The sequence below is a fragment of the Fundulus heteroclitus genome, chromosome 11, assembly GCF_011125445.2.
Source record: "Fundulus heteroclitus isolate FHET01 chromosome 11, MU-UCD_Fhet_4.1, whole genome shotgun sequence".
NCBI lineage: Eukaryota > Metazoa > Chordata > Actinopteri > Cyprinodontiformes > Fundulidae > Fundulus > Fundulus heteroclitus.
The window spans coordinates 1,719,108-1,734,067 of NC_046371.1; the positions used below are offsets into that span (position 1 = coordinate 1,719,108).

General features: G+C 40.3%; 1 long non-coding RNA gene across 1 annotated transcript; it reads left to right on the plus strand.

Annotated features, from left to right (window-relative positions):
* The first annotated feature begins 9,330 nt into the window (after window positions 1–9,330).
* On the plus strand, window positions 9,331–10,461 carry LOC118564445. Its single transcript, XR_004931852.1, has 3 exons — window positions 9,331–9,359; window positions 9,607–9,726; window positions 10,423–10,461. It is a non-coding gene; the product is annotated as an uncharacterized LOC118564445 (long non-coding RNA).
* The last annotated feature ends 4,499 nt before the right edge of the window (window positions 10,462–14,960 follow it).

A 14,960-nucleotide genomic window follows, 5' to 3' on the forward strand; every position in this document is an offset into this window, starting at 1 on the left:
ACTTCAGCGTAGCTGGCTGCCGGCGGAGCCCACGGGCTCGCACCCGCGGCTCCTGGACTATTTAGATAAAAAACAAAGACAAAACAAAAGTGGTTCATCATCATCAGACTAATTCAGTGAATCCTGTTCACTGCAGATCTGGAACATGGAATGGCGATAAATTAGCTTAACTAATTTAGAACGACATTTGGTATGTTTCAATCCATTCACAATTCGAATCCTGAGTTCAACAAAACATTATTTGAGATGAAATAACATTTTGTTTGAGTTAAAGAACCAAAGTTCACCTTTAAGAACATGGGATGAGCTTAGATTAGCTTCACTAATTCAGAATAACATTTGGCATGTTTTCAACCCATTCACAATGCAAATCCTGAGTTACACAAAACATTATTTGAGGAAATAACATTTTAAAGAATGATTTTCTCGGTAAGAAACTGGAAACTTTATGAACGCTCAATTTTATTAATGCGATTCTACCTCCGGGAGCTAGGGGTCGCTGCAGTGATTGGTAGCAAAAATCGGTTACTCCTAAAGCTAAACAAAACGCGTTTAAATTGACATTAATATTCCATATTAATGCAGTAATAACGCTCATAGCACTATTGATCGATGGCGGAGCGAAACGGAGAAATCTTTATGTTTAAAACGGCTTTTGTTCAATAACCGGAAATCGGAAGTTACCAGAATCTAACTAGCATTTTGGCTAGCGGATTTTCGGCACTAACTTTAAAACTTTGGCTTTAGTTTTAGTCATAATGAGTGAGTCAGTTAACATAAATATTCATATACCACCAGTGTAAGAAACCCCTGTGGAGATAACGTTTGTTATAACCATAAAAACACACTCGAATCATATCGGCAATGACCGAAGAAAGACTGGATTCCATGTAGCTTGCAGGGGTGGCTGGCTAGCCTAACAGCAGGCACCCTGCTGAGAGAGAGCCCATCCCAGCCTGAAACTCTCTTTCTCACAACCCAATTTTTAACCCTTCCCCATGTCACATCCATCCATCCATTTTCTGACCCGCTTAATCCCTCATGGGGTCGCGGGGGTTGCTGGTGCCTATCTCCAGCGTTCACTGGGCGAGAGGCGGGGTACACCCTGGACAGGTCGCCAGTCTGTCGCAGGGCAACACAGAGACAAACCGGACAAACAACCATTCACGCTCACACACACTCACACCCACAAAAAAAAAAAAAACATACACTCACACCTAAGGACAATTTAGAGAAGCCAATTAACAGTCATGTTTTTGGACTGTGGGAGGAAGCCAGAATACCCGGAGAGAACCCACGCATGCACAGGGAGAAAACATGCAAACTCCATGTAGAAAGACCCAGGGTTGGATTTGAACCCAGAACTTTCCTGCTGCAAGGCAACAGCGCTACATATGATGAGCAGAAAAACCAACACATGAGCTCGTTTTATTTACTGCTGGGACTTTGCAAAAAATCAGTCCAACTAGTTAGTATCATTTCTGTAGACTTTCTAGAGTTCCTAATCATTTTATCTTCCCATGGTGAGTACAAATATTATTTCTCACTCAGTCGATTTTATGAATCAAGTTTCTTGTTGCGATGTAGAAGCCCAGAAATCTGCATTTGGTCAACATTTCTCACCCAGACCGAGACTTTGGGAAGGATTCCACGATGAAATTAGGTTAGGATGGAATAATATTTTATTTCAGATTGTGGACAGACAGAAACAGTGAACCATGTTTGTGACTCTGAAGCTGTTGTGAAGAAATGCTGGTTCACTGCCTGAGACAAAGTGGATGATCTTCCTCTGTTAGTCTTTAAATGTCACAGGACACGGAGAAATGGACCGGACTTATGCTGAAGCCACTGATATCTAGTTTATTTAGGGACTGTTCTGAGATTTCAGTGCCAAGGCACATAACCAGAGCAAGGAACAGCACTTGGATTTATCAAGGTTGATCTATTCGTCTTGTTTACTGGCTGGATATTTAGGATTCCCTCACATTATTATTATTATTATAATTATTATAATTATTATTATACAACCATATACAAATTATTTAACAGCACAAATTTAATATATTATTATGAATTTTCCAGCATTTTTGTGTTAAAATTTCCATTTCTGTTAGCCATGCAATTAAAACTGTCCACTTTAATCTGTCCGTCTGTCCGTCCATTGTCCTCTGAGACCTCACTCTCTCCAGCGACATCCTCCAGCTCATTCTGGGAACCCTTGGGGCTCCCAAACAAAATGGGGCATATAGTCCCTCCAGGGAGTTCTGGGTCTCCCCCGGGGGTCTAATCCCAGTAGGACATGCCCAGAGGGGGCGGGCAGGGGGCATCCTGAGGAACCACCAAGATGTCCAGACTGTACCACAGAACCAACAGCCAACCCCGGGCAGACAGAACAGCTGAGCCGATGGAACCTGGAGCAGAAACTGTTTGGTTCTGAGGAACTGAGCAGCCATCACAACCTGGTAGGTTCTCTCTCATCCTGTTCTCTGCTTCTGGTGTTTATGGCTGAAAACTGATGGACCTAGTGGTTCCTCTCTTTGAATTCTCCGTTTTTCTTTTCTTTCTTCAAACCTCTCAAATTAAGTCAGCTAAATATCCCAATTACTCCCCGAAACGGTTATGTGTGAGTTTCAGTGAGATATGCTGAGATATATTTAATAAAGTTAGACCTTTAACCCCATAATTAAACTCTGAGCGTTCACTCTGACTTCCCTTCAGATTATTCCTTTATTAGTTCAGGTTGGTTTGTTTGTGTACTTCACTTGAAAGAAAATTATAAAATCAAAAGTATCATATATACGTGCAGCCGGCCCTTTTAGCGACTCCATGATGCCAAACTGGCCCCATGTAGAAATGAGTTTGACGCCCCTGCTTTAGAACTTTGATATGAACAAGATGAAGTTTGAGACTGGGAGCTTAAAATTTTGTGATGATTGGGTTTAACCACGAGCCAATCAGTTCTCCACTGAGATCAGTGTATGTCTTCATTGTTGATGGCTTTGCAGCAATCCCTCATACTGAGCATGCATGAAGCGACAGTGGAGAGGAAAACTCCCCTTTAACAGGGAGGAGAACCTCCAGCAGTACCAGAACCAGGCTCAGTGTGAACGCTCATCTGCCTCCACCCACTGGGGCTTAGAGAAGACAGAGCAGAGACACAGAAAGCACAGAAGCTCACACTGACCCAGGAGTACTTTCTATGTTAGAGAAGACAGAGCAGAGACACAGAAAGCACAGAAGCTCACATTGACCCAGGAGTACTTTCTATGTTAGATGGTAATAGAGGATGATCTGCCTCCCCTGATGATGTCACAGCTAACAGAACGCCAGACCAGGTGTACCTTCTATCAAGAGAAAAGTGACAGAGAACAAAAAGTTAAAAGCTGAAATAACGACAAACAATGCAGATTGGAGAGCAGTAGGAGAACTCAGCAGAGAGAGACAAATAGACCCTGATGTCCTCCATCAGCCTAAGCCTATAGCAGCATAACTATAGAGGTAGCTCAGGGTAACATGAGCCACTCTGACTAGAAGCTTTGTCAAAAAGGAAAGTTTTAAGATTAGTCTTAAAAGTAGACGGGGTGTCTGCCTCACGGACCAAAACTGGGAGTTGGTTCCACAGGAGAGGAGCCTGATAGCTAAAGGATCTGCCTCCCATTCTACTTTTAGAGACTCTAGGAACCACCAGCAGACCTGCAGTCTGAGAGCGAAGTGCTCTGTTAGGAACATACGGGGTAATCAGAGCTCTGATATATGATGGAGCTTGATTATTAAGGGCTTTATACGTTAGAAGGAGAATAGCTGTTTTTCTAGCTTTTATCCTTCTGCCCTGAATACATGCATTCATTCTTCCTCTCCAGCTGTTCCTCCTTCGTTTAATCCATCTCATCGGTTCTTTGCTCCACTCCTACTTACTGTCAGCATTTACTGTATACTGCTGCTGTTATCTCTTTCATTGTTGGACTCTTTTGTCACCATTTCAACGTCTTTTAGTTGTTACTCTTTTGTGCATCTGTTTTGGTGTAATTCTTCTTTTTTTCATCAAAACTATCATGACTCTTACAGCCTCCTGCTTATATTGGGTTCTCTCACACACATTCCATTTTTCGCAAAGAGTAGGCTTAACAAAAACAGACGTTTTTCACTACAAAGAATATGGTGTCATGACTTGGGTTTGTGAATTTCAATCTAAAATAACGCGCACACCAAAGCTGAGATGATCACCATGTTCAAAGACAACTAAATACAGCACACTCTCCTCACCACAGCTATTCTAGAGACGAAGAAGACCCAGTTCAACAGTTGAATCTTGGCCAAAAGGTCAATGGCCATACAGAACAATAGGGATAGATAAAGTCATATAGAAAATCTAAAGTTATTGCTGCTAAGGATTGCTGTAGAAGTTTTTGAATGTACTTAGTCTTTTTATGTACATGATGGGTTTATTATTGTTTTATAAATGATCAATGTTGAATTTTGGTGTTTTGAATAGCTGAAGAAAAATTTTAACCACTTGTGAAGCTGGGATGTACTCATAATAGAAAGAGGGTGTATCCTCTATTAAACCACTGTAGCACAAACGTATTTAATAGATAATCATTTCCCTCCCTTCTTTAGATCATCTACAGACACGTTCAAATACTGTTACAAAATTACAGCAGCTAATGCACAGGTTGAAGTTCACATACAGATAATGAAAAGTACTTCCTTGTATCTCTAGTTTTGTTCTTACTTTATGAGCTTAATTTAACCTGACCCTAGCCAAATGAATTTCGCTCCACCTAGCTCCACTCATCCATCTGGAACAGATCCATAGTAATGGCGTTTCAGAAGGCTGGGTGTCAGGTCTAAATACCTAAAACATCATACAACACAGGGAAAGAAAGGCACAAAGACAATTAGTTTGGTTTGGCTCGCGAGGAGAGTAGGAAGAGACCGTACAGTTACAATCTCCAACCCACTCTGCCAGTCTCAGCGTTCTCCTCGGTTTTATTAAGTTTGGGGCGTTTCCCTAGTTACAGGACTGAGGCTGTACTGAAGGGTGGGGGAACAGATAGTTACAGCCTCAGTTGTCAACAAAGATACACAGCTGAGTAATCACGTTCAGTCAGCACATAATCTTGTAGCTGAGTCTTCTTGTTTCAGAAAGGGAAGAAACAGAGCATCTTCTGTTTCTTTGCACAGACATGATTAAGCTATCATGTGAGTAATATGATTATATCAGAAGCTTACATTACTACATCATAACAAGATAAATCGGTTAATGAAGTATAAACATTAATCCCAACAATGGGCCTTATCAAAAATCCTTGCATATGATTGAATAAGCCACTTGTCTGTCATCTTTATCGACGTGCTATTTCAACCACTCACACCGAAGCCAACCCGTGACGTTGATGAGAGCGACGCAGGAAAAAACAAAACTTGCCAAATCTGGTCGGGAGAAGGGTGAAAACATCGTTTCCACCAACAAAAGCCTTCAGAGTTGTTCTCTGATGTTCTTTTAATGAAACAATATGAGGTAGATTGGATAACACGGAAGAAATAGCAGCATCAATGTTAACGCTTGCTTCCTTGATGCGAGCCGCCATTTTTATCTGAATCAAAACAGTCTCACAGTCGCTTCTCCACTACGTCACATCTATGAAACTCCAGCCCTGCGTCCTGATTGGCTGGACAATAAAATTGGTTGAAGAAATCACTCTCTATGGGAGAGGTCCCAGATGGATGTGAGTGGAGCTAGGCGGAGCTAAGCGGAACGAAACTTATCTGGCTCGTCAGGTTAAGCTTAATTAGGATGCACAATGCAATTGTTCAAGCACTGAAGTTGATTTGATGCTAAAGGTTAAGTTCTAAACTCAATTCAGTCCAAATTAATTACATTTTATACTATTACACTATGAAAAATTACAAGGTGGGATGAGAAAGATTATGAAGTAGGCTAAAATACCACAAAGAGCAACATATCCTTTCTCAATCTGAATAAAGCAAAACCATCAACATTAATGAGTCTTGAATGAAACTTAAATTCTCTCTGGAAGCTGTGGCATGAAGTTAAACGGGCTGTTCTGTAATGCTCCATAACTCAGAGAACCCAATAATTCAGCCAGACATGATTTATAAAAAATTAAAACAATAAACAGAGCTTGATGCAGGCAGAATAATGTCCAGTGAAAGCAGGAAACAGACTGGGTTGAAAGCACAAAGCTTACTGCAGAAGATGATGGCAGAATGGACTGGAAACAGGGACCAGGATGGAGACCAACCAGCCAACCCAAAAAACAACACATGACAGATAGGATACATGACAGAAACCCCCCGAAGGGCAGATTCTAGGTGGTCAAAAAACATAATAACCCAAAACCAGAGCGGGTGGAGGCGGTCTCAGAAGTAGGGCCAGAGTCTAAGAACAAAACAAAAACAACCACCTGGACACCCTCATCACAGAGGACAGGAACATAGACTGGAGGCAGGTCTACTTGGACTCCCTCCTGGTTGAGCTCAGGAATTTGGACTGGAGAAGACCACTGGTTCTTCAGTGATGTCGTCTGGACCCTCAGTGGCAACATGGGATATGACCTGGTGATCCTCTGTGGCTGGACCTGAGGTGTCCTTCTGGCCTCCAGCCAGTCCATTCCTCCACTGCTGGATCTGGAGGAGTCCTCTTGAGCAGGAGTGGGATGTGACGTAGTGACAGGCAGGAGAGACAGAGAATCGGTACTGGAGCAGGAAGAAAGGAACCGGCATCCTTGGTGGCAGGATGGCTGTTTGAGATGGCGTCTCGGTTTGGTACCAAGAGGGGTAATGCTAGCCTGGATGTACCACAATGGGTGAGTAACTCTCTCATGACATTCCTCACGCTGACAACAAAGCCCGTACTGAAAGGGCTGTATAAGATTCATCTGTCCAGAGCTCAGGCTAAAGCTAGTTTTGTTCTCGACACATTGACCAGGGCTGAGGGTGTGCTCGGCAAAAGTTACACAACTGCGCTGTCCCTGCCCGTGTTCCCTCGCAGTGCGATGTCATGCAGCACCAAATTTGTGTAACTTGGCGTTGACGGTCCTTCTTGAAGTTTCTTGAAGCCTGTGGTGCTGCGTAGGTGTAATGGGAGCCCAGATTGCATTGATACCAGCCTTAAGGTCATCTGCCTTTCTATGTCTGGTGTCTCTCATCTTCCTCTTAGATTTCCAGTGGGGTTCAGGTCAGTCCAGTTTGCGGTCCGATCAAAAACAGGAACACCATGATCATGGAACCATATTTTGCTACCTTTGGCAGTGTGGGCCGTTACAAAGACCTGCTAGAAAATAAAATCAGCATCTCCCAGCAGCTTGCCTGCAGACGGAATCATGAAGTGCTAGAATGACCTGGTTGATGTCTGCATTGATTGTGGACTTCAGAGAAGCAGTGGACTAGAACCAGCAGATTATATGGCACCAAAGCCATCACTGACTGTGGAAACTTCACACTGGACTTCAAGCAGCGTGGATTCTGTGCCTCTCCTCTCTCCCACCAGAGTCTGGGTCCTTGATTTCCAAATGAAACACAGAATTTACTTTGATGTGAAAACAGAACTTTGAGCCGTTGAGCAACAGTCAAGTACCTTTTCTCCTTAGTCCAGGTGAGACGCTTCTGACATCGTCTCTGGTTCAGGAGTGGCTCGACACAAGCAATGCGACATTTGTAACCCATGTCTAGTAATCATCTGTGTGTGGTCGCTCTTGATACCTCAACTCCAGCCTCGGTCTACTCCTTGTGAAGTTGTTATTTTCCTGCTGGTGCACCTTCTGTGCCATTTGATGTCAGTACAGGCAAACTTTTAATTCCCCCTTCTTGAATAACAACTTTTCTTTACCTGAAAGCCATAACCATTAAAATTACAAGAAAAGTTTGCTTGAAATATTTAATTCTTTATGTAATAAGTCTCCATAAGATCACAGGTTCACTTTTTGAAATGAAAATTGCTCTTCAAGGCAATGTCCATTTTTTCTTTTAGATGTACATGTACAGGACTGTCTCAGAAAATTAGAATATCGTGAAGAAGTATACTAGTAGGCTATTCAACAAATCACTTGAATCGTCTAATTAACTCGAAACACTGCAGGGTTTCCTGAGCCTTGAAAAACACTCAGCTTGGTTCAGAAAACTAAATCACAAGTATGGGGAAGACTGCTGATCTGACTGCTGTCCAGAAGACCATAATTGACACCCTCCATCAGGAGGGTAAGACACAAAAAGAAATTTCTCAAAGAGCAGGCTGTTCACAGAGTGCAGTTTCAAAGCACATTCACAAAAAGTGTGTTGGAAGGGGGAAATGTGGCAGGAAACGCTGCACAACCAAGATCTGGCACCTGCCCACAGTGCCAAAACCACCAGTAACTGGTGTACTGACCATGGCATTACTGTCCTTGATTGGCCTGCCAATTCCCCTGACCTGAACCCCATAGAGAATTTGTGGGGTATTGTGAAGAAGAAGTTGAAAGACACCAGAGCCAACAATGCAAATGAGCTAAAGGCCGCTATTGAAGCATCCTGGGCATCCATAACACCTCAGCAATGCCACAGGCTGATTGCCTCCATGCCACGCCGCATTGATGCAGTAATCTGTGCAAAAGGATTCTCAACCAAGTACTGAGTGCATTAATGGACATTTTCAAATGTTTGATTTTGTTTTGCTGTTATAATTTTTTTTTTACTTGGTCTGAGGAAATATTCTAATATTTTGAGATAGGATTTTTGAGTTTTCTTCAGCTGTACGCCATAATCAGCGATGTTAAAACAATAAAAGGCTTGCGATATTTCAGTTGATTTGTAATGAATCCGGAATGTATGACATTTCATGTTTTTTAATTGCATTACAGAAAATAAAGAACTTTATCACAATATTCTAATTTTCTGAGACAGTCCTGTGCTGTTTTCAATCATAGATTAAACAGTAACAACATAGCATTTAACAAAGTTTGGTTTTGAGACGTAAACTCAGAATAGAAAGAGGAAATCATAAAGGCTGCCCCGTCACTTACCTCATGGGACAAAGGTCATCATCAATTAACACTTTGATCTGTTCAAGAGACTGAACAATGGAAAGGAGGTTATATGAGAAAATGAAACCAACATACTTGCTGTTTTATTCTGATATAGATGTTATTACATTCATAACATTTGATCAATAAACATTAGGAACAAGAAGGTAAAAAGCTAACATTAGTATCTCATGTTCTAAAAATGGTTATTAGGTTCCATGCTTTCATTGTTCTAACGAGATGACATTTTATAACGTCACGCCTTTATGGGAGGGCGATAAAAAAGGATATTACAAGGTAACATCTGCCACCTTGACAGACACGTTCACAACATCTCAGGTGAGTATCGCTCCTCTCCTCTCTAAATTTAACAAATTTTTTATAATCAGTTTCTACATTTTCAGCTTTTTCTCCTAATAGTTATTATAGATTTTGAGGTCTGCTAATGTACCATAGGATGGGAATTTACCTTTATTTAATTTTCAAAAATGAATGTGCTTTATCACAGAAGCTGAAGCATTCCCAGTCAATCCTAAGGTGAAAAATGCTGTTTCCAAATGAACTTGTTCCTTTTATTTATGCTTAGGTGTCTCCAACAGGACAGAAGATCAAGACTAAACCCAGAAATTCCTGGTTCTGTTGCTTGGTTTCTTCAACACAATGAGAGCTAATCTGTTTGTCGCTGCACTCTGCCTCCTGGGTACAGGTAAAAAAGACAGAAAATATTTTTACTTAAGTTCTTAAATTCAAATTCCTTAAATTATGTAATTTAAGAACTTGGAAGCTTTGAAATATTAACCTTTTTCGTTCCCCAAACAATGCCTGAAAAGGCGGAAACTGAAAGGAAACAATTAAATAATAATGTGTTATGATAATTTCTTTTTATAAAATAATTATTAAAATGTCAAAATGTTTCAAAACCTTCAGCCACAGATAAAAAAATCAGTTATGCTTCTTTTTGCCAGCAGTAACGTGAATCTCTCAGATGACCTGGTTGATCATTGTTTAAAACTTTGAGGAACAGGATGATTTTATAGGAAGACGATGTGGCCATAAAACGAATTGTGGCACAGAAGTATTACAACGGTGGCAGTCTGCAGGGATCCACCAAGCTGTTTAAATTTTTGTTACACTGAATCCGAAAAGATATTTTAAAACCTGACGTTTTTAATTTCTGATGGTCAGGAAAAAGACTGCTGATCATGCAAAGATGGAAACATAATCTAAAACTAACATGACTACTGGAGTCTTTCCATTTTGTCCATGAGCTGCTGGACAGAAAGTTGTGGCCACATTGCTTTTATAATTTATACCACGTCATTAAAATATTAACAAACGTATTAGTGAGAGTGTTTTCATCACTCTGGTTTAATCCTTTTCTCTTTTGCTTTAACTGTTACAGTAATCCTGTGCCAAGCGGACACAACACCACGTCCAACTTCACCTCCCACCACCTCATCTGCTACACCCACTACAGCCAGATCCACTACACCCATTACAACCACAACCACTACACCCACTACAACCACATCCACTACACCCACTACAACCGCATCTACTACACCCACTACAACCACATCTACTACACCCACTACAACCACATCTACTACATCCACTACAACCACTGGTACACCCACTTCAGCAGCCACCAATGGAACAGGACCTACTGAGGAACCTTCATCGGGAGGACTGTCAGGAGGAGCGATAGCAGGCATCACAATAGGCACGATTGCTGGGGTCGGCTTATTGGGTGAGTATCACAAATTTATAAAAATATAACACAACCACAGCTTTCCTGTCCTCAGTGTCACCTATTATCTTTGAACATGAAACATATTGGCCCCTTGATGTTGAAGCAGGAGTGATATTAAGGCAACTTTGTCCATCCGTTTATCCAGTTGGCTAGAGGTAAAGTCAAGACAGGTCACCAGTCCATCACAGGGGAAAACAGACAATGAAAGCAACACTCACAATGAAGACTGACAGAAGCCAGAGAATAGCTACATTTAGAAAAACAGGCCACTAAGAGTTTCAAAGAAGTCTTATGACTGCCTAGTGCATACAAACTGAGGATAACTGCAGAAATTGAGAATTTGCATCTATTAAATTGGATTTAACAATAATACGATCCAATTACTATCAGGAAATGTGTTGCTGCCATGACCATAAAACTCTGTAATCTAAACTCTGATAACCTGATATAGTTTGGGGTCAGGTTTCTTGCTGACGTTGATCAAAGAAAAGAAAATGAAAGAGAATAACTGGAAAATGTGACACTTTATGATCTCACTACGACAAATGGCTCTGTTAGCATATTCCCAAACGGCCCAACAAGCCGTTTAGCATTCAGGGATAGTAACTTCTCCAGTAAAGACTAAGGACTAATTTGCAACTGATGTTTAGTGCAACAAATACATCTTTTTCTCACCATAACTTGAGCTGATCACAACCTTAGCACCAACTACATTAGTGACAAAGCACAACTTCTCACTGAAGGATTTGATATTTTTACAGTTTAATGAAGGAAGCTACAGGGAGCTATTAACTTGTTTTGCTGACTCTTTGCTCACTGAGCAACAAGCGAACTCTACTGGCTTTTGTTCTGGCAACTGGGGCCCAGTTAAATGGAGTCGGTGATTTTACCGTAAGTTTCCCCAAGTCCCTTTTTGAATAACTGCGTTAGACCATCTTACCTGCTCTTCCGCTCCTCAGGGGGATTGTGTGAAAAAGAACTCCTAAATCCTCTCAGGTCTTATTTCTTTCTACTGAGGCCTTCCTCTTCTTCTCATAAACATGAATGCATTTCGCTTCTTGTGACTCTCAGCCATGTTCAAAGTCTACGGTGAGAGTAGCGGAGCTACAATGAACGGCTAACTGCTATAACCGCTAAGCTAACTGCTAAGCTAGCTGCTAGGCTAACTGGATACATAAAAACTATAAGTGCACAGCCAGCAAGCAGAAACTAACAAGGAACGAGTACAGTGGCTTTAGGTGAGCGTGTCAGAATGATGGCATGTGGGACAACCAGTAGATAAGGTGATAAACCCAGAACCTGAGGGACAGAGGGGGGTGAGGGCAGGAACAAAACTCTGACCAATCCCTGCTATTCGGACCGAACGGTAGGGATTGGTCAGAGCTTTTACAGGCCTGCAGCTTTTACAGAGATCTATTTTTTGTTTTACCTCCTTTTTCTGAATACATAATGTATTGACTATTTTTAGCATGGAAGGACAATTTCACCCAGTATAAGTGTTTCTGACCAGGATTGGCCACTATAGCTTTAAGAAAATAAGCATTTACTTAATTATTAGTTTCACTTCTAAAGGAGCTTCTTCCCTGTTATGGAACAAGATTTTGAAAAAAATGTAGTTTACTGCCAGTATTCAAAATGTGGTCTTTGTTGTCATGTTTATCATAAAAAGGTAACACTGAGGATTAAATAAATAAACATCTTTATTCTGATATCTATGTCACACTTTTCATCAAAGATCAACTCTTCTTTGACATTTATTTCAGGTGGTGGTATCTACGGTCTGCTGAAGTACACTAAAAAAATCTGAGGCTAACACCATCCAAACGAACACTTCAAGCTTCAGTAAAATCAAAAGGATATGGATTAAAATATATTATATGGTTAAATTCTTAAACTGTAAAACCTGATTATTTTAACAAGTGATTATTTAAAAAAAATGTTTGATACTTTGAACGTGCCATGACCACAAAACTGTGTAGTCTAAACTCCTCTGATAATTTGACCATTGGGGTCAGGTTTCTAGCTGACTTTGATCAATGAAAAGAAAATGAAGGAGAACAACTGGAAAATGTGGCAATTTATGATGTAACTAAAAATGTTACGGATATTCCCAAACAGCCTAACAAACTGTTTAGCATTGAGTGATAGTAAGTTCTCCAGTAAAGACTAAGGGCTGATTCACAACTAATGTTTTGTACCACAAATACATCTTTTTCACAATCTTGACACCAACTACAACGTGACTTCTTGCTGAATGATATGATTATTTTATAGTTTACAACAAAAACATGTCCGTAGGTAAAAGTAAATACTTTTTTAATGGGTACAAAACACATTTAAACATTGTTAAAAGTCTTGCTTTGCCAACCATTTATCTCATACCATTTATGTATATGTATCTATAATTTTTTGACTAGTTCTAAATTAAAAAGGTCATATTGTGAAGTTGTTGAAAACATTTACTTGTGCTTTTAGACAATGAAATTTAATGTGTTCTACGTATTTGTTTCAATGATGTTTAGTAAGGGCTGTTTAGATTACACTTTCAGCTGAAGAAGAAGATGTGCCTCAATTCTGCATAAATTGATTAAAATAAAAATATTTTTTTCCAAAGGCTTCAAAAGACTTATTATTGATTACTGTTTTATCTATTATTTATCTGTTAAATGAAAATCCTGAGAGGTTTGACTCTGGATTCCTGGCTATGCAGGACCAAAGCATCACCATATTACCAGCAGACAAAGGAAGAGGCACTGTGGAGCTACAATGAGCTGTTAACTGCTAAGCTAACCGCCAAGCTAGCTGCTAGGCTAACTGGATAAATAAAAACTAGAAGTGCACAGCCAGCAAGCAGAAACTAACAAGGAACGAGTACAGTGGCTTTAGGTGAGCGTGTCAGATTGATGGCATGTGGGACAACCAGTAGATAAGGTGAAACCCCCAGAACCTGAGGGACAGAGGGGGGTGAGGGCAGGAACAAAACTCTGACCAATCCCTGCTATTCGGACCGAACGGTAGGGATTAGTCAGAGCTTTTACAGGCCTACAGCTTTTACAGAGATCTATTTTATTTACCTCCTTTTTATGAATACATGATGTATTGACTACTTTCAGCCTGGAAGGACCAAACCACCCAGTAAAAGTGTTTCTGCCAACTATAGCTTTAAGGAAATAAGCATTTACTTAATCAATAGTTTCTCTTCTAAAGGAGCTTCTTCCCTGTTATGGAACAAGATTTTGAAAAACTTAAGTTTACTGCCAGTATTTGAAATGTGGTCTTTGTTGTCACGTTTATCATAAAAAGGTAACACTGAGGATTGAATAAATATCTTTATTCTGATATCTACTGGATGTCACACTTTTCATCAAAAATGAACTCTTCTTTGACATTTATTTCAGGTGCTGGTATCTACTTCCTGAAGAAGAAGAAATGTGGGGAAAACTAACACCATCCAAACGAACATTATTGTGCTTTCAGACAATGAAAATTAATGTGTTCTGTGCATTTTGTTTCAATGATGTTTAATTAGAGTGATGCATGAATTGATTGAAATCAAAAGATTTTTGATTTTTATTTTACAGTTTTACAGCTTTATACTGTTATTAGTTTAAAAAAAACAACAACAACATATAAACCTATTTTTAAAATTGTTTTATGTGATCTGTTGTAGTAAAAATTGTGCATAGTTAAGATCGGGACCAATAGATAAATGCTCCATTTAATGATAGGATGTGAAGTTGCTAAATCTCATGAAAATATTGTGTTTTGGAGAAGGTAATTCCAGAAAAAAAGCTGGCCATAGCTGATGCATTGCTGTTTGTGAATACGCTGAATGGTCTCCACCACCAGATGGCGCCCGAAATGGAGTCAAGCGGGACTCAACTTTAAGGGCTACGTTGTGCTATAGACCAGTTCATTGTTATTGTTTTGATCCGGGGTTTTCGCGCATGCTTGCCTGACTGGTAGCCAAAGGCGAACACAAACAAAGAAACTGACGAGTTCTCAACGTATTTTTGTTCTTTAGATAACATATCACAAGATCGTTATAAGACTAAGTTGATGGTTGATGGTATCCGATTGCCAGATTTATACAGCAAAAGCCTGAAGGGACGGAGCGAGTCTGTGAAATGCTGGGCAAGTGTTCCGTACGGCGACATATACAGCTGCCTTATAAACACGGCAGGCCA